Consider the following 24,882-nt stretch of genomic DNA (forward strand, 5'->3'; position numbering starts at 1 on the left):
GTGGTCATTCCGAGTTGTTCGCTCGCAAGCTGCTTTTAGCAGCTTTGCACACGCTAAGCCGCCGCCTACTGGGAGTGAATCTTAGCTTATCAAAATTGCGAACGAAAGATTAGCAAAATTGCGATTAGACACTTCTTAGCAGTTTCTGAGTAGCTTCAAACTTACTCGGCATCTGCGATCAGTTCAGTGCTTGTCGTTCCTGGTTTGACGTCATAAACACACCCAGCGTTCGCCCAGACAATCCTGCGTTTCTCCAGCCACTCCCGCGTTTTTCCCAGAAACGGTAGCGTTTTTTCACACACTCCCATAAAACGGCCTGTTTCCGCCCAGAAACACCCACTTCCTGTCAATCACACTACGATCACCAGAACGAAGAAAAAACCTCGTAATGCCGTGAGTAAAATACCTAACTGCATAGCAAATTTACTTGGCACAGTCGCAGTGCGAACATTGCGCATGCGCAGTTAGCGGAAAATCGCTGCGATGCGAAGAAAAATACAGAGCGAACAACTCGGAATGACCACCATAGTCTGTAGCTAGCAATAAGCATTGTTCAATACATGGGAAGGCAACCTGCGGCACTGCAGCCTCTGTCGAACTACACATTCCAGCATGCCTTGCCACAGTTTGAGCAGAATCTAACAGCAAAACTGTAGCAGGGAATGCTGGGATCTGTAGTGCCACAGCAGATGGAGTCCCACATCTTGTGGAGTCAAATCCCCATAGAGAGGGGAAAAGAGAAAGAAACCAGGTCAATTTTAGGTGCACTCATCCAACTGATAAATTTTAATATGATTGTTATTGTAAAGCGTATATATCCTCAGCAGCAATATCAAATAAAGGTTTAAATGCTTAATAATCTAAATCGGTGTAGAAATTTATTTTATATTTATATATTTGTATGGGACTAAATTGTCCTTTATTAAGAATGGAGCGAAATATTAAAATTCATAGAGAGAGAGAAAAAGTGTAAAGTATGAGAAATTAAACAATATGTGAATAAAGATTTAAAAACAAAGCTAATGTGTTATTCCCTTAGTATAATTTCTTGTATTTATTTCAATCGTGCACTCACATACATGTATTTATGCAGCACTGTATCAGTGCTATGTTCATATGAGACCTACAATTTTCGTATTAGCTGGAGCCTATGTACTGTAACAGAGAAAAATATGCTGTCTTTCTTTTGAGTCACAAACTGTTACATCAAATTTTAACCATGTTTCAAAAATATGCAACAAAGTCACCACTCCTGCCCTTAAAGCTATGAATATTGGCCCTCATTCCGAGTTGATCGGTCGCAAGGCGAATTTAGCAGAGTTACACACGCTAAGCCGCCGCCTACTGGGAGTGAATCTTAGCTTCTTAAAATTGCGACCGATGTATTCGCAATATTGCGATTACTAACTACTTAGCAGTTTCAGAGTAGCTTCAGACTTACTCTGCCTGTGCGATCAGTTCAGTGCTTGTCGTTCCTGTTTGACGTCACAAACACACCCAGCGTTCGCCCAGGCACTCCCACCGTTTCTCCGGCCACTCCTGCGTTTTTTCCGGAAACGGTAGCGTTTTCAGCCACACGCCCCTGAAACGCCGTGTTTCCGCCCAGTAACACCCATTTCCTGTCAATCACATTACGATCGCCGGAGCGATGAAAAAGCCGTGAGTAAAATTACTTTCTACATAGCAAAGTTACTTGGCGCAGTCGCAGTGCGAACATTGCGCATGCGTACTAAGCGGATTTTCATTGCGATGCGATGAAAAATACCGAGCGAACAACTCGGAATGAGGGCCATAGTAAACTGATTCTAATGTTATAAACTCTGTGGTGAAACAATGTTGCTAAGTATGTGACTCAGGCTTGAAATCATAGACTATCATACACAGTAAAGAAGCTTATATAATATGGACGGGTGTGGTTCATCAAATCGACAGTGTCTAGGTCGACAATGTTTAGGTCGACCACTATAGGTCGACAGTCACTAGGTCGACATGGATGGAAGGTCGACAGGGTTTCTAGGTCGACATGTGCTAGGTCGACAGGTCTAAAGGTCGACATGAGGATTTTTTTTTTGTCGTTTTCTTCGTAGAGTGACCGGGATCCCAAATTAGTGCACCGCGTCCCCTCGCATGGCTCGCTTCGCTCGACATGCTTCGGGCATGGTGCCTTCGCACCGCTACCGCTTCGCTCGGCACACTTTACCGTTCCAATCGTAGTCCACGTGGATCGTTAAGTATGAAAAAATTCAAAAAAAGAAAAAAAATGTGAAAAACTCATGTCGACCTTTAGACCTGTCGACCTGGCACATGTCGACCTAGAAACCCTGTCGACCTTCCATCCATGTCGACCTAGTGACTGTCGACCTAAACATTGTCGACCTAGACACTGTCGATCTTCAGACCGGATCCCGTGAATAGCCTAGATATTAGAGAGAGCTAATGGGGATATGCTTTGATTAGAGTCTCACTGCACTGTGTTCAAAACTATCTGTTTTATAAACCTCAGCAATCTCTGATACCAACCACTGCTATTAATAATACATAAAATAGTGTGCAGAAGAGATGGGTTTAGTATTTCCCATGTGATGTTAATTCACAGAAATAGGTAATTCCATTATACTGTGATGGAATATATCCCTGTGATATGATGCTACAATGATTAGTATCCACTGGCCATACTCATAGTATATTAATCCCAATACATAAAGGTATTTAAAGAATATACAGGGAACGTATATACTCCAAATTTCTGCAATGCATATATGAGTTGGTATAACATATGCATATTAGCAGCAGTTGTCACTCGTATTGCACAGTGTTACATTGTGTCCTTGCAGGACATATTGATAGCGCATTCACTGTTAATCGTATTTAACTGAGTTGCAGTTTTTGTCAGTACCAGAGAATCATGCCCATTTACAGATTAATAGCAGTGTGTATATAATTGCACTGAATGTCCACTAAACACAGAAACAGTATTGCATATGAGACATTTTAAAGAAGGATTAGTTCATATCATCCCATATCTGGTATAAACCCCACATTGTCTCTTTTGTTAAATATTACAGAGATCTAGCCCGCAGCATACAGATAAAGTATCAATAGATATAGTATGCGCTCAAGGATTCCTCTGAGACATAAGTATATTTGGCTCCTTATCACACTCTATAGGTCTCAAACGTATGTGTTATGCCATTTGCACATTTAGATATTGTTAATACGGGAACACATAGCTACAGCCTATGCGCATTTCACTCCTATTGAGCTTCCTCAGGGCACTATAGTTGACTACTGACTATAGTGCCCTGAGGAAGCTCAATAGGAGTGAAATGCGCATAGGCTGTAGCTATGTGTTCCCATATTAACAATATCTAAATGTGCAAATGGCATAACACATACGTTTGAGACCTATAGAGTGTGATAAGGAGCCAAATATACTTATGTCTCAGAGGAATCCTTGAGCGCATACTATATCTATTGATACTTTATCTGTATGCTGTGGGCTAGATCTCAGTAATATTTAACAAAAGAGACAATGTGGGGTTTATACCAAATATGGGATGATATGAACTAATCCTTCTTTAAAATGTCTCATATGCAATACTGTTTCTGTGTTTAGTGGACATTCAGTGCAATTATATACACACTGCTATTAATCTGTAAACAGGCATGATTCTTTGGTACTGACACAAACTGCAACTCAGTTAAATACGATTAACAGTGAATGCGCTATCAATATGTCCTGCAAGGACACAATGTAACACTGTGCAACACGAGTGACAACTGCTGCTAATATGCATATGTAATACCAACTCATATATGCATTGCAGAAATTTGGAGTATATACGTTCCCTGTATATTCTTTAAATACCTTTATGTCAGTGACGTGCGGTGAGGTAAATGCCTGGGGAGGCACTGGCTAAACGGTCAGTTACCACGCACAAACGGCCTCTTCCTGTCAATCACCTTGCAAACGCCCGTGTGACCGGATTTTTTGCACCATCCCGTAGCTCATCGGCGATGCTCGTTGATGTTGTTTAGATTATACACATATATTATGCCACACCGTAGAGCAGATCACACATATACATTATGCCACCCTGTACTACTCTATATTGCATGTGTGTGTATATATACAGTATATATATATATATATATAAAATCAATGAATGAACAACAATTCTGCTTTCCAGTGCCGTAACTAGGCAATTTAGCGCTGTGTGCAAGAAACGGCATTGGTACCCCCCCTGTATGTAACATAGGGGCAGTGCGCGCCGCAGGCGCGTGAAAAATATATAGGGGTGTGGCTTCATGGGGAAGGGGCGTGGGCACAAAATAATACCAATTCATACTAAGGTGCACAGTAGTGTCCATTATTCAAATTACGCTGCACAGTAGCGCCACTACACCAGGTAGAGCCCCTTTTACACATTACGGCAGACAGCGTCCCCCTTTTACACATTATGGCAGACAGCGTTCCTCTTTTTACACATTACGGCAGACAGCGTCCCCCTTTTTACAGATTACGGCAGGCAGCGTCCTCCTTTTTACAGATTGCGGCAGACAGCGTCCCCTTTTTACACATTATGGCAGACAGCGTCCCCTTTTTACACATTACGGCAGACAGCATGCCCCTTATTACTCATTACGGCAGACAGCGTCCCCCTTATTACACATTACTGCAGACAGTCCCCTTATTACACATTACGGCAGACAGCGTCTCCCTTATTTCACATTACGGCAGACAGCATCCCCTTATTACACATTACGGCAGGCAGCGTCCCCTTTTTACACATTACGGCAGACAGCGTCCTCTTTTTTACACATTACGGCAGATAACGTGCCCCTTTTTACACATTACGACAGACAGCGTGCCCCTTATTACTCATTACGGCAGACAGCGTCCCCCTTATTACACATTACTGCAGACAGTCCCCTTATTACACATTACGGCAGACAGCGTCTCCCTTATTTCACAATACGGCAGACAGCATCCCCTTATTACACATTACGGCAGACAGCGTCTCCCTTATTACACATTACTGCAGACAGTCCCCTTATTACACATTACTGCAGACAGTCCCCTTATTACACATTACGGCAGACAGCATCCCAATTTTTTACACAAGTTCAGAGAAAAGAAGGATTGCGGTGGTGAAGGAGACAGTACCTTATAGTAATAGTACCTTACTGTACCGTACTGCCCGGCGGTGACACCAACAGCACTCGGCGCCGCTCACAGTCGCAGCAATGTGGTTTTGAGAGGAGCGGCCTCACTCCTCTCTTCAGGCTGGGCCACCGTCTTACTTGTTCGTTAAGGCCCACAGCCGGCCCCGGCAGCGGCGTACTACAATGAGTCAGCCGGACTCACTTGCGCTGGCTGTGGGCACCTCGATTGCGACCCGGCCAGGAGAGTTACACCAGCGCACCACAGGGCGCCGAACAGAGCAGCTTGCGCTGGGGAGACGGGGACGGCACCCGGCAGCTGTCACACTACAATCAGTGCGCTGACAGTCTGCCGGGAGCCTGTAATAATGGGTTAACCTGGTCTGTCAGCGGCCTGGGTATGGCGGATCTCCGCAGGAGGGATGTCCGGGCTCCAGGGCATGACAGAGTACTTGCATCTGGCCCATGTAGGGGGGGGCATCTGACTCTGCCCGTCCGTTCCAGCCCACCCCCTGCCACTGTCCAATCACATCTTGATGTGGGCTGAAGGCACAGCCCCCTGTCAATGAGGCAGTAGTGCTGGTGCCGCTTGTCATTAATTTTTCAATGGGCTTTTCCAGCCCGCGGCTTGGCCCCGCCCCCTGTCCAGCCCCGCTTCAGGCACTTTATTATTGTCAGTTTGAGGCAGCGTTCTCACTGCCTCCCATAGAGAGATGGCTGCATTTTGACATTAAAAATGATTAAAATAATGCAAAGTAGAATCTGTTTTATTAGTATCTTTTTTTGTATTATTTTAATCATTATGACTGGGGAGGCACTGCCTCCCCTGACTGCACGTCCCTGCTTTATGTATTGGGATTAATATACTATGAGTATGGCCAGTGAATACTAATCATTGTAACATCGTATCACAGGGATATATTCCACCACAGTATAATGGAATTACCTATTTCTGTGAATTAACATCACATGGGAAATACTAAACCCATCTCTTCTGCACACTATTTTATGTATTATTAATAACAGTGGTTGGTATCAGAGATTGCTGAGGTTTATAAAACAGATAGTTTTGAACACAGTGCAGTGAGACTCTAATCAAAGCATATCCCCATTAGCTCTCTCTAATATCTAGGCTATTCACACCATATTATATAAGCTTATTTACTGTGTATGATAGTCTATGATTTCAAGCCTGAGTCACATACTTAGCAACATTGTTTCACCACAGAGTTTATAACATTAGAATCAGTTTATTATATTCATAGCTTTAAGGGCAGGAGTGGTGACTTTGTTGCATATTTTTGAAACATGGTTAAAATTTGATGTAACAGTTTGTGACTCAAAAGAAAGACAGCATATTTTTCTCTGTTACAGTACATAGGCTCCAGCTAATACGAAAATTGTAGGTCTCATATGAACATAGCACTGATACAGTGCTGCATAAATACATGTATGTGAGTGCACGATTGAAATAAATACAAGAAATTATACTAAGGGAATAACACATTAGCTTTGTTTTTAAATCTTTATTCACATATTGTTTAATTTCTCATACTTTACACTTTTTTTCTCTCTCTATGAATTTTAATATTTCGCTCCATTCTTAATAAAGGACAATTTAGTCCCATACAAATATATAAATATAAAATAAATTTCTACACCGATTTAGATTATTAAGCATTTAAACCTTTATTTGATATTGCTGCTGAGGATATATACGCTTTACAATAACAATCATATTAAAATTTATCAGTTGGATGAGTGCACCTAAAATTGACCTGGTTTCTTTCTCTTTTCCACTCTCTATGGGGATTTGACTCCACATCCTTGTTCAAACCAGTTGGTAGCACCTTTGTGAGCCTTCAAATTTTATTTCATATTTATACAGGTGAATTCCTAAAATAGAATTAAACTAGACATGATGAAAGGCATCCCAACTTTATGATTCATATATAATTCATACATCTTGGTGCGGGTTACCCTCCAGATCTGGTAGGAGCCTTGCGCTTGACCAGTATTGGAACCTCTGGAGTCCCACATCTTATTTACCCCATGTCTAATAAAACTAAATAATGATGATGACTGAACATGACCCTATGAATCTGAGCAAGACATAAGCAATCTTCTCCTTTCTTGATTCTACTGGCCAACTATTAATCCACAACACTACTTTCAGTACTAGCATAGATACAGCCAGAGATGTTGGGGTATAAAAACAACTTGTTAGAGCTCCATATTGCAATAAATAGGCCTGTGGGGGAGATGTATCAAACCTTGGAGAGTGATAAAGTGGAGAGGCTGCCCAAAGTAACCAATCAGCCTAGAACTGTCATTTATCTACCACTGTATTTGAAATGACAATTATAAGCTGATTGGTTGCTTTGGGCAACTACTCCATTTTATCACTCTCCAAGATTCGATACATCTTCCCCTATGTCTACTTCTGTGTAGTGCTTGAAGAGTTCTGCACATGTTTTTAAAGGGTATATCACTTACAAGGCAAAATGATGCCTTGTAAGTGAGAGCCCCTTTAAAAAACGTCTGAGATCGGCCGGCATCCCGCACCTCCGGCGATCTCGTACTCCGTTACATCCCGCTATCTGAGATTTGAATACTCTTGGTAATGGAAGGCTATTACTGTATTTTATAGTAAAGATCTCTTATAGCCACTTCAGTATAACTCAAATGAGTAAACAGAATGAATTATTTTGGGTGAAATACTGTAGTTATATAGAGGGACGGTCCTTTCCTGTGTACATATAATTATGGAAAGATTCTCGTAATGATACTATAAAATTGCCATTCCTCTGTGTTACTGGGTACCCGGTCAGAAGGTCGACAATGTTAAGGTCGACGGTCATTAGGTCGGCCACTATTGGTCGACATTGACATGGTCGACATGAACTAAAGGTCGACACATGAAAGGTCGACATGTGAAAAGGTCGACATGCGTTTTTCATATTTTTTCTTTTTTGGAACTTTTTCATACTTTATGATCGACGTGGACTATGATTGGGAACGGTAACCTGTGCCGAGCACAACGGTAGCGGTGCACTAATTGGGGTTCCTCGTCACTTTACGCAGAAAACAACACCAAAAAAAGTCAAAAAAACTCTCATGTCGACCTTTTCACGTGTCGACCTTTCATGTGTCGACCATTTTAACGTGTCGACTATTAGTCCATGTCGACCATGTCAATGTCAACCAATAGTGGTCGACCTTAACATTGTCGACCATTCATACCGGAACCGTGTTACTGAGCCTGTATATTTAAGGTATAAGTCCACTTTTCTCAGAGCTGGCCCTAGGCATAGACAAATGTTGGCATGCCTAGGGGCTCAAGCAGCATCTGCTGATTAACATGATAGGCAGCATGCCTATATTCTGCGTGTGACTGCGCTGTATCTGCATACAAAATGCTACGTTACAGTGTATTCCTGGAAATCACTGTAATGTAGCATTTCATATGCAGATACAGCCACTCACAGAATATAGGCATGCCGCATATAATTTTAATCAGCAGAAACTGCTTGTGCATTCTAGCCACATAGTAATATGAATAAGATGCATTTTCATCAAAAAAGGCGCCCGATGTTAACAGAGCTGCCAGCTGACTCATGCCAGGCATCTCCTGCTGCATGGCATATTGAGGCAAGATGTATGTGGATATATCTGTATCCAAACAGAGGCAGAGGTCACAGTTCTAGCAGCCATATGTGTGCTGTGTGCGGGTGGGTTGGTTGTTCAGTAGTGTTCGACATATGTGTAAGGGGCAATAAGTGTGTCATGTGTATAAATGCATTAATAATGTACGGCATATGTGAAAGGGACATTATGTGTGTCATTATGTGAATAAGTGCACTAATAATGTGCGGCATACATATGTATATACACTGTATGTGTAAGAGACATTGGGAGTAATTCAGACCTGATCGCTGCTGTGTATGCATATGCACCACAATGCGCAGGAGTGACAGACTGCAGCGACGGGGATTGCTGGTCAGCTACAGGATTGTGCGAAGGATCCATTCGCACGGGTGTTCGCAAGGAGATTGACAAGTAGAGGGCGTTTGTGGGTGTCAACTGACCGTTTTCAGGGAGTGTCCGGAAAAACGCAGGCATGTCCAATCATTTGAAGAGAGTGTGTCTGACATCAATTCCGGCCCCGATCAGCAGGAAACAATTGCAGCGGCTGAGTAAGCCCTGGGTTGCACAGAGACTGCACAAAATCAGTTTGTACAGCTCTGCTACACATCCGAACGCACACCTGCAAAGCGATTTAATCCTCCCCCTTTAGGCAGCGGCTATCTGATCTCACGGCAGCAAAAAAGCAGCCCAGCGATCAGGTCTGAATTACCCGCATTATGTGTTAAGGGCATTTATAATGTGATGCATATGTGTAAGGGACATTATGTGTATACGGGTATTACATTTTTTTGACATAATCTGTAAGGTGCACTATGTTTATAAGGACATTAATAATGTGTGTCATATGTGTAAGGGGCATTACTGTGTGGTATTATGTGTATAAATGCATTACTAATGTGTGGCATTATGTGTATAAGGTGCTCTACTGTGTGGCATAATGTATAGAAAAGGCACTACTGTGTGGTTTAATGTGAATAAAGAGCAATATGGTGTGGTGTAATGTGAATAAGGAGCAATTCATTGTGATGTAATGTGAATAAGGGGCACTACTGTGAGGAGTAACATATATAAGATAAAGTGGTACTACAGTGTGATGTAAATGTAATGTGAATTAAGGACACTATCGCATAATAAAATGTCAATAAAGTTGCACTACTGTGTGACGTAATTTAAATTGGGGGTACTATTGTGTGGCCATGCCCCTTCCAAGCAAGAACACACCCCTTTTTGGGCTGTGCGCAGAATGTGAACACTGTTCCTATTTAAAATATAGGGTGTAGGAGAACCAAAATGGAGACTGCTATGGGTGAGGGGTGATGGTGCTGGGAAAGGGGCGCAGGGTCAAAGTGGAACTAGCGGTGGTGCTAGGGGGCACCAGCCAAAATCTTGCCTAGGGCATCATATTGGCTAGTGCCAGCTCTGACTTTTGAGAACATTCTCTTTTAGAAATATACAATATAAAAAGGCAATTTGCGCTCACAGGGGGCTTCTGGTGGATAGAAAACTGCATTACAAACATTTACAGTATTGGTGACACTGCTAGAGAATGACAGATAGGGCAAAATTCCATTTAGAAAATACACCCTATTGTACTATTATGCACATTCACGAATAAGAAAAAAAATACAGTATGTCCAGAAAGTTACTTTAACTTACTTTGCCAAGTAACATTTTTTATTTAATTTTTTTTCTATAGGTCTGTGGAAACTCCTAAGATAAGTTGATGGTTACATGTAAATAGATGGAACAGGGCATCTATAAAGTGAGACACAAGTGTGAGCATGGTTGCTCTCTGCTGTTACTGTAGTAAGTACTGTATGATGCTCTTTTTATGTTTTATTTTCTTTAGGGGGAAAAAAAGCAACATGAACATCTGAAAAATACCCACTAAGATGATACCATTATGACAGATAGCCTGGAAGGTGGTAAGCCTTTTATTTAAGGAAGGATGGAATAGGCTCTGGCAGCTCGCTGCCTGTCACTTCAATTGCTTCTGCCAAAGACAAAGATACAAGGAGCGGAGAAGAAATGTTGAAGCCCCTCTGGCTTCAGGAGGGGGAAGAACAAGATGAAGAGATGTCATGTTAGCCAATTTCACATAGAGGATAGAAGTTTTTGATCACCAGAAAATATCCCCTCTGGGCTCTGAGGCACCCCAAGAAACGCAAGTTTTCTGTCATGTTGCATTGACCTACACCCTGGGCTACTTCTTAAAATACTGTTTTCATCTGATCTTCTAACACTTTGGCAAACAGTCATGAACTGGCATAAATGATTAGCCCAGAGCATCTTAAATACTTAGGCCACTTGAAAGCCATGCAAATAATAACATTGGGAACCTTTAAACATTGCAGTCTTGCTTGCTAAACTAGGATACAATAGATGACTGATAGAGCTGCAGAATTCTCTTTAGTTTCAATTGTATGCCCAAAAAACTAATATAACTCTTATTAAATCTTATTATAACCATTGTAATGTAACTAGCTGCTGACCGTATATATTTTCAGTTCAACACAATATTGTGTTTTTCTTTAATCTAGGTTAGATTGTAAGCTTTTCAGAATACTTCAATTTTAAAACGTCAGAAACCTTTTTGGAAACAGACTGGAGACCGTCAGAATGCAGCAATTCAACATATGGGCTTATATTTCAAAAAGCTATTGTTAATGGCAAAATTGGATATACAAATTGTCTATATTATATACATAAATAGAAAATATGGGGCTGATTCTGAATTGGGAGCGAAGCAAAAACAAAATGGCAAGTAACTTTAAAGGGGCAGAGGTATTAACCTGGAGAAGGCATAAGGAAGTGATAAGCCAGTGATAAGTGCAAGGTGAGAAACGCACCAGCCAATAAGCTCCAATATGTAAATTAACAGTTAAGAGCTCATTGGCTGGTGCATTTATCACCTTGCACTTATCACTGGTTTATCACTTCCTTATGCCATCTCCAGGCATAATACATCTGCCCCTTGCACCTTAGCAAAGCCATGTTGCACTATTGTGAGGGGAGATGTAAAATATGCAGAGAGATTTAGATTTGGGTGATGCAGGGATTTATTAAGTTATGAGGGGGCTTATGGAGGTAATTCCAAGTTGATCGCAGCAGGATTTTTGTTAGCAATTGGGCAAAACCATATGCACTGCAGGGGAGGCAGATATAACATGTGCAGAGAGAGTTAGATTTGGGTGGGGTGTGTTCAATCTGCAATCTAATTTGCAGTGTAAAAATAAAGCATCCAGTATTTACCCTGCACAGAAACAAAATAACCCACCCAAATCTAACTCTTTCTGCACATGTTATATCTGCCTCCTCTGCAGTGCACATGGGGGGTCATTCCGAGTTGTTCGCTCGTTATTTTTTTCTCGCAACGGAGTGATTAGTCGCTAATGCGCATGCGCAATGTCCACAGTGCGACTGCGCCAAGTAAATTTGCTATGCAGTTAGGTATTTTACTCACGGCATTACGAGGTTTTTTCTTCGTTCTGGTGATCGTAATGTGATTGACAGGAAGTGGGTGTTTCTGGGCGGAAACTGGCCGTTTTATGGGTATGTGTGAAAAAACGGGAGTGGCTGGAGAAACGGAGGAGTGTCTGGCCGAACGCTGGGTGTGTTTGTGACGTCAAACCAGGAACGACAAGCACTGAACTGATCGCACTGGCAGAGTAAGTCTCGAGCTACTCAGAAACTGCACAGAGAAGTCTTTTCGCAATATTGCGAATCTTTCGTTCGCAATTTTGATAAGCTAAGATTCACTCCCAGTAGGCGGCGGCTTAGCGTGTGCAAAGCTGCTAAAAGTAGCTTGCGAGCGAACAACTCGGAATGAGCCCCATGGTTTTGCCCAATTGCTATCAAAAATCCTGCTGCGATCAACTTGGAATTACCCCCTATGTGCAGTCTCTATCCGAGTCCCCTCCTCTCTAGCAGGCAACGACAGTGAATCTGAGCACCATTTTCCCTACTGTGCATGCGCAAAACAGTGAAAATGGCCACTGCACCATTTTCCTGGAGACCTGCGTAGCACCAAGTGCTCAGAATTACTGTCACTGCCACAGGACTCTGGACTCAGGGGTCCTTGTGTACTGCACACACTGCACCCATTATGGATACAACACTGGGATGAGACATGTCCAAACTCAAATCTAATCTGTGGCGTAAAAATAAAGCTATCCATCATTGGTGGTCTACGTGTAAGGGTGGCCATACATTACAATGACTCGCAAACAAGCGATGATGCTAACAATTTCCCTGGCAGCTCCCCGGCAGTCCCAGACTCACAACATAGGGGGTCATTCCGAGTTGATCGTAGCTGTGAAAATTTTGCAAAGCTACGATCATCTTTCCTGACATGCGGGGGGACGCCCAGCACGGGGCTAGTCCACCCCTCATGTCAGTCCGGCCCTTCTTGCAGAAGTGCAAAGGCATCGCAGAACGGCAATACCTTTGTACTGCGTTAAAACGCAGCAAGCGAACGGGTCGGAATGACCCTCATAGTGCATAAACATAAGATAGATTTTTAAGATCTCGCAAAAGATCTGAAGAGTGGCCACATCCTGGAATATGCTGTCGTTGACGATAGCTTCAGATCTTGCCTGCGGAAATGAAGATCTGAAGATATGTCAAATGTCCGCTGGACCGCGCATCGGAACATTATCGTTCGTGAAACCTGCACATATTGCATAACTTCAATCGATTTATCATTCTGTTGCGTCAAAAATGTGCAATAGTCCCTAGAATCGTTCTAATGTATGGCCAGCTTTAAAGCAGCTAGTATTTACCCTGGTGTAAAATAAGTAAATAAATAAATGTATTTGCAACCCTTGCATTGCAACATGGGGCCTAATTCAGACCTGATCGTAGCGCAAATTTGTTAGCAGATGGGCAAAACCATGTGCACTGCAGGGGGGGCAGATATAACATGTGCAGAGAGAGTTAGATTTGGGTGGGGTGTGTTCAAACTAGAGATATGCACCGGAACATTTTTGGGTTTTTTGTTTTGGTTTTGGATTTGGTTCCGCAGCCGTGTTTTGGATTCGGATGCGTTTTGGCAAAACCTCCCTGAAATTTTTTTGTCGGATTCGGGTGTGTTTTGGATTCTGTTTTTTTTTTTTCAAAAACCCCTCAAAAACAGCTTAAATCATAGAATTTGGTGGTAATTTTGATCCTATAGTATTATTAACCTCAATAACCACAATTTCCACTCATTTCGTCTATTCTGAACACCTCACACCTCACAATACTATTTTTAGTCCTAAAATTTGCACCGAGGTCGCTAAATGACTAAGCAAAGCGACCCAAGAGGGCGGCACAAACACCTGGCCCATCTAGGAGTGGCACTGCAGTGTCAGACAGGATGGCACTTAAAAAAATTGTCTTCAAACAGCACATGATGAAAAGAAAAGAGAAAAAGAGGTGCACTGTGGTCGCTGGACGGCTAAGCTAAGCGACACAAACACCTCAATATCACAGGAATTATTCGTTCTAATCAATGGTATTATTGGTCCAAATCACTGGAAGAAAATGACAAAATCACTGGAATTATTCGTAAACATTTGTAGAAAGTCGCTGCTTTCTGATTACAGAAATGCTCAGATATTCCTGCGAATCCACAATCCCTTCCCAGAGGAAAAAGAAATTGAGAAACCGTTGTTTGAGAATGTTTGTTCTCTTTCCCTTACAAAGGAACAAACCACTTTCCAAGAAGACTGACGTTTTTGGGATTATGGAGACATAATGTTTTTGAATATAAATCCTAAAGCAGGTGGTGTATTAGAGCAAAAGAGTGCAAGAAACCAGCCATGCAATTTCTGAAATATTATGACAAAATGTTACTGTATTTCATAAGCACTCATTCCTAACTCTGCTAAGTACTGTTTGGTATACTGTATCTGGCTTCCATGAGGTAGTTGTCCATTATTTCAGCTTCCATTTACCTTTTTGAAAGCGGTAGAAGTTATCGATTCTTTTTTATTTTCCCCTATTTTTAATTTTCTCCTGCATAGCCCAGTAAAATGTTGCAATGTTAAGTAGTGACTTGTGCCTTCTGGGGGTCCACTTCTTCACCAAACCCAGCCAAATCTCATCCTAACCCTCTGTTCCTCGTTCTCTATGTACCCCATCTGTGTCACCCATGTCTGTCTACCCCTCCCCTTTAGATTGTAAACTCTCACGAGCAGGACCCTCTTCCCTCATGTGCTTATCCTTTGTCTTACTTTAATAATCAACTGTACCACATCCAGCAGTCTTCTGCCACCTGATACTTATTCCAGTGTCATCTGCTGATGTAACTATGTGTATTTACCCTGTACTTGTCCTATACTGTCATCAACTGTAAGTTGCTGTTTTCCTGTTTGATTATTTATATACTCTGTAATTGGGCACTGCAGAACCCTTGTGGTGCCATATAAATAAAGGATAATAATAATATAGGGTGTATAATAACCAGGTGTATCTCACACATCACACAGTACAGTATATAGAGTGTATAATCCCCAGGTGTATCTCACACATTGCTCAGTACAGATTACAGGATGTATAATCACCAGGTGTATAACACACGTTGCACAGTACAGTATACATACTGGTCAAAACAATGCAGCAGATATTGAGCACTGATCAGGATACTAGAAGTGACACAGAGCTGCAAGATACAGCAATGGCCTACTGTACTGTACTATATATATACTGCTGGTCATCAAAATGCTGCACTGTCCTAGTATATACTGCTCACAAAAATGCAGCACAGATATGGAATGTATACTTGAGGTGACACAGAGCTGCAAGATACAGCAATGGCCTACTGTACACAACTATATACTGTTGGGTCACCAAAATGCTGCACTGTAGTACTATATATACTGCTCACAAAAATGCAGCACAGACATAGGCGTGCGCAGGGGGGGTGCCTGGTGCGCACAGGCACCCCCTAATGTCCGACAATCCGATCTCACATGCCTGATGCAGCGATCGCCGAGCAGGCTGATTACTGTCCCCTCTGCGTTGCACCCTGTCAGGACTGCATTACTGACTGGACGCCTGAGTTAATCAAGGGTGCCACTGCCACCGGCTTCAAACTCCCGGCTCCACCTCCATGTACAAAAACTGCGTGATGTGACGTGATGACATCATGCTGATCACACGCCCACCCGTCATACGCCCACCTCTCTCCTTCTATTCTAGCCAACTCCAGCCACTGATGAGGAGCAGCATGCAGCCAGTATTCCTCTTAGGAAGACAAATTCAAAACTGGCAGGTGGTCGGCAGCAGCATTGACACGTAACACGTTTTTCCAGCAGCAGCAGTAACTAGTCTGCGACTGTCAGTGTCAGTGAGTGACTGCAGCTTGCAGGGGAAAGAGAGGGGGAGCCAGACCAGGCTGAGGAGGAGCAGTGTAATTGCAGTGAGTGCCATCAGGAGTGTTTGTTTGGTGCACACTACAACATCTGACAATGCTTCTGCATTATTAGGATTGGTACAAGGGTGGATATTTTATATTAAGCTTACCGTCAATAGATGGTGCTAGACACGCCCAAAAGGCGGTGCTAGACACACCCCTCCAACAGTGCACCCCCTAATAATATGTGCTGCGCACGCCTATGAGCACAGATATGGAATGGATACTTGCAGTGACACAGAGCTGCAAGATATAGCAATGGCCTACTGTACACAACTATATACTGTTGGGTCACCAAAATGCTGCACTGTACTGCTATATATACTGCTCACAAAAATGCAGCACATATATGGAATGGATACTTGCAGTGACACAGAGCTGCAAGATACAGCAATCGCCTACTGTACACAACTGTATACTGTTGGGTCACCAAAATGCTGCACTGTAATACTATATATACTGCTCACAAAAATGCAGCACATATATGGAATGGATACTTGCAGTGACACAGAGCTGCAAGATACAGCAATGGCCTACTGTACACAATGATATACTGTTGGGTCACCAAAATGCTGCACTGTAATACTATATATACTGCTCACAAAAATGCAGCACAGATATGGAAAGGATACTTGCAGTGACACAGCTGCAAGATACAGCAATCGCCTACTGTACACAACTATATACTGTTGGTCACCAAAATGCTGCACTGTAATACTATATATATACTGCTCACAAAAATGCAGCACAGATATGGAATGGATACTTGCAGTGACACAGAGCTGCAAGATACAGCAATGGCCTACTGTATTGTACTACTATAAGTATAATTATATACTGGTGGTTCCCAGTCCCCACAATAAAGCACACTGAGCACAGATATTTGCAGCACACTGAGCACAAATATGGAGCGTTTTCAGGAAGAGAACGTAGATATTTTCAGCACACTGAGCACAGAAATTTGCAGCACACTGAGCACAGATATTTGCAGCACACTGAGCACAGATTACGGAGCTTTTCAGGGAGAGAACGCAGCAACGTCCTCTCCGTTCAATCTCCAATGCACGAGTGAAAATGGCGGCAACGCGCGGCTCTTTATATAGAATACGAATCTCGCGAGAATCCGACAGCGGGATGATGATGTTCGTCCACGTTTGGGTTAACCGAGCAAGGCTGGAAAATCCAAGGCTGCCTCGGAACCGTGTAAAATAGGTGAAGTTCGGGGGGGGTTCGGATCTCGGAGAACCAAACCCGCTCATCTCTAGTTCAAACTGAAATCTAAATTGCAGTGTAAAAATAAAGCAGCCAGTATTTACTAGTGATGTGCACCGGAAATTTTTCGGGTTTTGTGTTTTGGTTTTGGATTCGTTTCCGCGGCCGTGTTTTGAATTCGGACGCGTTTTGGCAAAACCTCCCTGAAATTTTTTTGTTGGATTCGGGTGTGTTTTGGATTCGTTTTTTTTTTTACAAAAAACCCTCAAAAACAGCTTAAATCATAGAATTTGGGGGTCATTTTGATCCCATAGTATTATTAACCTCAATAACCATAATTTCCACTCATTTCCAGTCTATTCTGAACACCTCACACCTCACAATATTATTTTTAGTCCTAAAATTTGCACCGAGGTCGCTGGATGACTAAGCTAAGCGACCCAAGTGGCCGACACAAACACCTGGCCCATCTAGGAGTGGCACTGCAATGTCAGACAGGATGGCACTTCAAAAAAATAGTCCCCAAACAGCACATGATGCAAAGAAAAAAAGAGGCGCAATGAGGTAGCTGTGTGACTAAGCTAAGCGACCCAAGTGGCCGACACAAACACCTGGCCCATCTAGGAGTGGCACTGCAGTGTCAGACAGGATGGCACTTCATAAAAATAGTCCCCAAAGAGCACATGATGCAAAGAAAAAAAGAGGCGCAATGAGGTAGCTGTGTGACTAAGCTAAGCGACCCAAGTGGCCGACACAAAGACCCAAGTGGCCGACACAAACACCTGGCCCATCTAGGAGTGGCACTGCAGTGTCAGGCAGGATGGCACTTCAAAAAAATAGTCCCCAAACAGCACATGATGCAAAGAAAAAAAGAGGCGCACCAAGGTCGCTGTGTGACTAAGCTAAGCGACACAAGTGGCCGACACAAACACCTGGCCCATCTAGGAGTGGCACTGCAGTGTCAGACAGGATGGCACTTCAAAAAAATAGTCCCCAAACAGCACATGATGCAAAGAAAAAAAGAGGCGCACCAAGGTCGCTGTGTGACTAAGCTAAGCGACACAAGTGGCCGACACAAACACCTGGCCCATCTAGTAGTGGCACTGCAGTTTTCTAGCGAGAGGATGAGTGCTTCCATCCTCATGTGAAGCTGAACCACTAGCCATGAACATAGGCCAGGGCCTCAGCCGTTCCTTGCCACTCCGTGTCGTAAATGGCATATTGGCAAGTTTACGCTTCTCCTCAGACGCTTTTAATTTTGATTTTTGGGTCATTTTACTGAACTTTTGTTTTTTGGATTCAACATGCTCTCTACTATGACATTGGGCATCGGCCTTGGCAGACAACGTTGATGGCATTTCATCGTCTCGGCCATGACTAGTGGCAGCAGCTTCAGCACGAGGTGGAAGTGGATCTTGATCTTTCCCTATTTTACCCTCCACATTTTTGTTCTCCATTTTTTAATGTGCGGAATTATACGCCAGTATCAATAGCAATGGCCTACTACTATATATACTGCGCACAACTGAAATGCATCACAGGAATGGATGGATAGTATACTTGACGACACAGAGGTAGGTAGAGCAGTGGCCTTCCGTACCGTACTGCTATATATACTGGTGGTCACTGTCAGCAAACTGCAAAACTAAAATGCACCACAGGAATAGAATCTAGATGGATAGTATACTTGACGACACAGAGGTAGGTAGAGCAGTGGCCTTCCGTACCGTACTGCTATATATATACTGGTGGTCACTGATCAGCAAAACTCTGCACTGTACTCCTCCTATATAATATACTGGTGGTCCCCAGTCCCCACAATAAAGCAGTGTGAGCACAGATATATGCAGCACACTGAGCACAGATATGGAGTGTTTTTCAGGCAGACAACGTATACTGGTGGTCACTGGTCAGCAAAACTCTGCACTGTACTCCTCCTATATATATACTGGTGGTCCCCAGTCCCCACAATAAAGCAGTGTGAGCACAGATATATGCAGCACACTGAGCACAGATATGGAGTGTTTTTCAGGCAGACAACGTATACTGGTGGTCACTGGTCAGCAAAACTCTGCACTGTACTCCTCCTATATAATATACTGGTGGTCCCCAGTCCCCACAATAAAGCAGTGTGAGCACAGATATATGCAGCACACTGAGCACAGATATGGAGTGTTTTTCAGGCAGACAACGTATACTGGTGGTCACTGTCAGCAAAACTCTGCACTGTACTCCTCCTATATAATACAGCTGCTCCCCAGTCCCCACAATTAAGCAGTGTGAGCACAGATATATGCAGCACACTGAGCACAGATATGGAGTGTTTTTCAGGCAGACAACGTATACTGGTGGTCACTGGTCAGCAAAACTCTGCACTGTACTCCTCCTATATAATACAGCTGCTCCCCAGTCCCCACAATTAAGCAGTGTGAGCACAGATATATGCAGCACACTGAGCACAGATATGGAGTGTTTTTCATGCAGACAACTTATACTGGTGGTCACTGGTCAGCAAAACTCTGCACTGTACTCCTCCTATATAATACAGCTGCTCCCCAGTCCCCACAATTAAGCAATAAGCAGCACAAATATTATTAATAAATGGAGAGGACGCCAGCCACGTCCTCTCCCTAACATTTCCAATGCACGAGTGAAAATGGCGGCGACGCGCGGCTGCTTATATAGAATCCGAATCTCGCGAGAATCCGACAGCGGGATGATGACGTTCGGGCGCGCTCGGGTTAACCGAGCCATACGCGAGAATCCGAGTATACCTCGGACCCGTGTAAAATGGGTGAAGTTCGGGGGGTTCGGTTTCCGAGGAACCGAACCCGCTCATCACTAGTATTTACCCTGCACAGAAACAAAATAACCCACCCAAATCTAACTCTCTCTGCACATATTATATCTGTCCCCCCCTGCAGTGCACATGGTTTTGCCCATCTGCTAACAAATTTGCTGCAACGATCAGGTCTGAATTAAACCCATGGTTTGTCCAGGTGCATAGTTACTTTTATTTATTTATTTTTTTATTTGATAAGGAACACGGGTAAAGAAAAGAAGACTCTTGTGTGGGCGCACTCTTAAATTGAAAATGAAATAAGTTAGATGATAGAGTTAAAATGTTATTTATTAGGTAGGTATGCCTGAGAAAATAGGTATTGACAAGGGTATATCACAGAGAAGAGATCACAGAGAAGAGAAAAAGAGACAATAAATATATCAATAAAAAATACAATCGCAGAGGATCCGTGAACAGGAATATAAGTGGGACTATAATTTCACTGTGAACAGGAATGAACAGGAATATAAGTGTGACTATAATTTCACATAATAGCTATTATTGTACGTAGACATTTCTACGTGGTCATAGTAGACAGGACCCAGTGCGGAATTAGATAAAAGACAACAAAATTGACCAACTTCTGGTCGATTCTTGGTAGACTCACAGGTATGACCTAGGATAGAAAAGCATATGACTCATACATGTCCCACATCTGGGGTTATTGTTCTTATGTCTTCCAGTTATCTGTGGATGGTAAGTATATCATTGTAAACATACCATAGATAATAACAGAAACAAAAAAAGGGATGATTGTATAGATTATTGCCCAAATATACGAAACAAGGGAAAAATTATAACAGGTACAGTGGTGATTCTGCTTTCAGCGATAGGCACAGAGTATAACAAACTTTCAACTACTAAACTTGGTTTTCCCAGGGGGTCTCCCATCCAAGTACTAACCAAGCCCGACACTGCTTAGCTTCCAAGATCGGACTGGATTGGGCGGTAACAGTGTGGTATGATAATAGATGTTAAGTTATCTAACATATAAGATGAATAGATTGCCAATCAAGATGAAAAAGAGAAAAGATGGATCTGCTGCCAGCGTTAGGCAATGGTTTAATCCCAGATTATGATATAACCAATGGATTGCTGGTGAGAGTTCATGAAGAATATAGAGATTGGAGTAAGTACGGGCAGAATAGGTTATTATGAATTGCTTCCCAAATCACCCTCATTGCCTGAGGGTATATATTGTAAATTAGAATGAAAAAAGGAGAGGACAAAATATGTTCTGATATAGGTTGTTTACCAAATACCCCTCTATTACCTGAGGGAGGGTACTTTGTAGTCACAGATACTGAGGGAAAAAGTAATATTACACATTAACAAATCATGAATAAATATATCGGTGCTTATCTAGATCCGAGTATTAAATAGCAAATAACTACACCCAAATGGACATAGGATCCTGGTCACAGAGTGTATTCATTATTATGGCAGTATAAATAAGTAAAGAATCGCAATGGCATTGACAATACTAGGACTAACAATGTCTAATGTTAAATCTCAACACACACAGTCAATCACTAATGTTTAAGGTTCTGTGACAAATTCATCATGAGAGATCCATGGATTAAAAGAAGATATATATCTGTATCATACTGAGTATACCTCCATTGTTGATCCTAAAGAGAAGTGTTTGCCAGATAAGTCTGTAGTGTTGCCGCACACCCCTAGAGTGACCGTATCTGAAGTTACCATCAGTAGGTGAATAACTGAGTCAAGATCACACCAATCATGTCAAGGAGTCAGGTCATAGGATTCCCGTGGTTACCAGGGGTGGAAGACACGTTTCGCCCGTGGATAAGGATTGATCACTTCCTTCACCAGCGATCCATTGGTTATATCATGATCTAGGATTACAGTTGTTAACCATTGCCTAACGCTGGCAGCAGATCCATCTTTTCTCTTTTTCATCTTGATTGGCAATCTATTTATCTTATATCTTTTGCTAGGTGAACTCTCATCAGTGTTCCCAGAGCAAAAGGTAACTTAACATCTACTATCATACCACACTGTTACCGCCCGATCCTGTCCGATCTTGGAAGCTAAGCAGTGTCGGGCTTGGTTAGTACCAGGGCCGGCACCACCACTAGGCAGCTTTAGGCAGCTGCATATGGGCGCCGGCCACTAGAGGGTGGCGACTCACGCTGGCGATAAAAGAATGCTTACTTTATTATTATTATTGTAGCTGAGTGCCTTAAGAGATGAGGAGCAGGGACGGACGCCCAACTGTTATCAGCCAGCCGGCAGCACAGCCACAGACAGTGTAAGTATGTTTAACCCATCGGCTCTTATGTGCGCTGTCTGCTCCCTCCCTCCTCCGCAATCATCCTCCTCACCTCTCCCCTTCTGTGTGCCCATAGCATCCGGCATACACCCTTGTATATGCAGTGCAGTCTCCCGCATGTTACCCCGCGCTGCCAGCCGCCGCCGCCCCCCCTCCCCCCGAGATTATGCCTCCCACCCCGCGATCGCTTACCCACATATTTTCTTCCCCCCTACCCTTCATGATCCATTCTAAACATGCTACATGCCTAATTTGTTCAGTAGGCACATGGGGTCTCAGGAGTCTAGCACAGGGAGGGATTAAAGAAAGGAGGGGGGAGCAGCAGCGGCTCTGGGGGTATGTAACAGATAGGGTACCCCTTTGTTACCAATTAAATTTTAATTTTTGTATATATATATATATATATATATATATATATATATATATATATATATATATATATTGGAAGTAGTTGGCGGCACTCTCAGGCACTAATGGAATCCAAAACTGTATGACTTGAAGTCATACTGTTTTGGATTCCATTATTGCCTGTGCACCAAAAACTACTGCCAATATATACAAACAGTGGTAGCTGCCACGTCCAATGTATACATGTGTCTGTGGTGGGCACCCGACTTTTATTACCTTTAAGTATGTAAATAGAGTGCCGAACACCAGCTATATATATATATATATATATATATATATATACACACACACACACAGATATTGACATATACGTACAGTACAGTTTTTGTGCTTCTTAGCTGGCTAGCTGTGGGAGGCAGGTAGAGAGGGATGTAGTTCGTATGCCGGCGCTCGGGATCCCGGGGGTCGGCATGCCGACATCTGAATCCTGAATGCTAAAAATGCCACCCCCTGTCGGCATTCTATATGCCGGGATATCGGTGTCGGTATACTGAGCACCAGGAACCCGGCAGCCAGCATACCATACCCAACCCCCCTAAGCTCCCCTGGCTGACACTCAGGTGTAATTGTGTACGCACGTCAGGCTGCTGTGCGGTGTGTGTGACACTGCTGGGGAGCTGAGCAAGCTGTCATTGGGCAGGAACAGCTGGGCAGCCACGGAAGAACAAGAGGCTAGGCCAAAGTAAAGCTGGTAAGTTTGCTTATGCTGCTGTGGGAGGTGCTGTGGTGTGATTATTGTAGGGGCTGTATCTGTCAGTGTGGTCAGTCCTGTATGTATACGTATCAGTGTGGCCGGTCCTCTCTGTATGTGTATCAGTGTTCCCGGTCCTGTGTGTACTGTATATGTGGTCAGTGTGGCCGTTCCTGTCTGTATATGTGTCAGTGTGGCCGGTCCTTTGTGTATGTTTGTCAGTGTGGCCGGTCCTGTATGTATATGTGTCAGAGTGCACGGTCCTGTGTGTATGTGTGTCAGTGTGGCCGGTCCTGTGTGTATATGTGTCAGAGTGCACGGTCCTGTGTGTATGTGTGTCAGTGTGGCCGGTCCTTTGTGTATATGTGTCAGTGTGCCCAGTCCTGTGTGTATATTTGTTAGTGTGCCAAGTCTTGTGTATATGTGTGTCAGTGTGGCCGGTCCTTTGTGTATATGTGTCAGTGTGCCCGGTCCTGTGTGTGTATGTGTCAGTGTGACTGGTCCTGTGTGTATATGTGTTAGTGTGGCCATCCTGTCTCTGTATATCTGTCTGTGTGGCCAGTCCCGTATCTGTAAATCTGTCTGTATGGCCAGTCCCGTCTCTGTATATGTGTCTGTGTGCCCGATCCTGTATTTAAATCTAAAAAGCCAGGGCCACTTGGTTGCATTTGCCCCCCTGGCTGAAAGTTGCAACCCTGCCCCTGGTCATCACCATGTTATATATTTTCACTAATGGCATATAGGGCATTACCCCTCCTGTCACAATCCAGGGATGTTTTTTAGATTACATCTCACTCCGGGAATGGAAAAATGTGATAAAACCCTGTTTTTTTAGGGTTTTACAGCATTTACCATATGTACTAAGACCTGGCCTCCAGGCTTCCGATAGCGACGTTAAAGCCAGCAAAACCTGACATCACCCTATAGAAGCCTATGGGATTCTTTCCTCATTGGTGCTCTCAGAGGGATCCATCAAAGAAGTGCAGTCCCAATAGATAGTAGTATTATATTGCTGGATTATTGGCAGGAATAATACAGGTTGAGTATCCCATATTCAAATATTCCAAAATACGGAATATTCCGAAATACGGAATTGTTTCAGTGATAGTGAGATAGTGAAACCTTTGTTTTCTGATGGCTCAATGTACACACACTGTGTTTAATACACAAAGTTATTAAAAATGTTGTATTAAATGACCTTCAGGCTGTGTGTATAAGGTGCATAT

The 24,882-nt window shown here is 43.1% G+C and overlaps 1 pseudogene; it reads right to left on the reverse strand.

Moving 5' to 3' along the window:
* Positions 1-21,115: 21,115 nt before the first annotated feature.
* On the reverse strand, positions 21,116-21,234 carry LOC134947219 (5S ribosomal RNA; annotated as a pseudogene).
* Positions 21,235-24,882: the final 3,648 nt, after the last annotated feature.

Source organism: Pseudophryne corroboree, chromosome 7, assembly GCF_028390025.1.
Source record: "Pseudophryne corroboree isolate aPseCor3 chromosome 7, aPseCor3.hap2, whole genome shotgun sequence".
Classification (NCBI taxonomy): Eukaryota; Metazoa; Chordata; class Amphibia; order Anura; family Myobatrachidae; genus Pseudophryne; species Pseudophryne corroboree.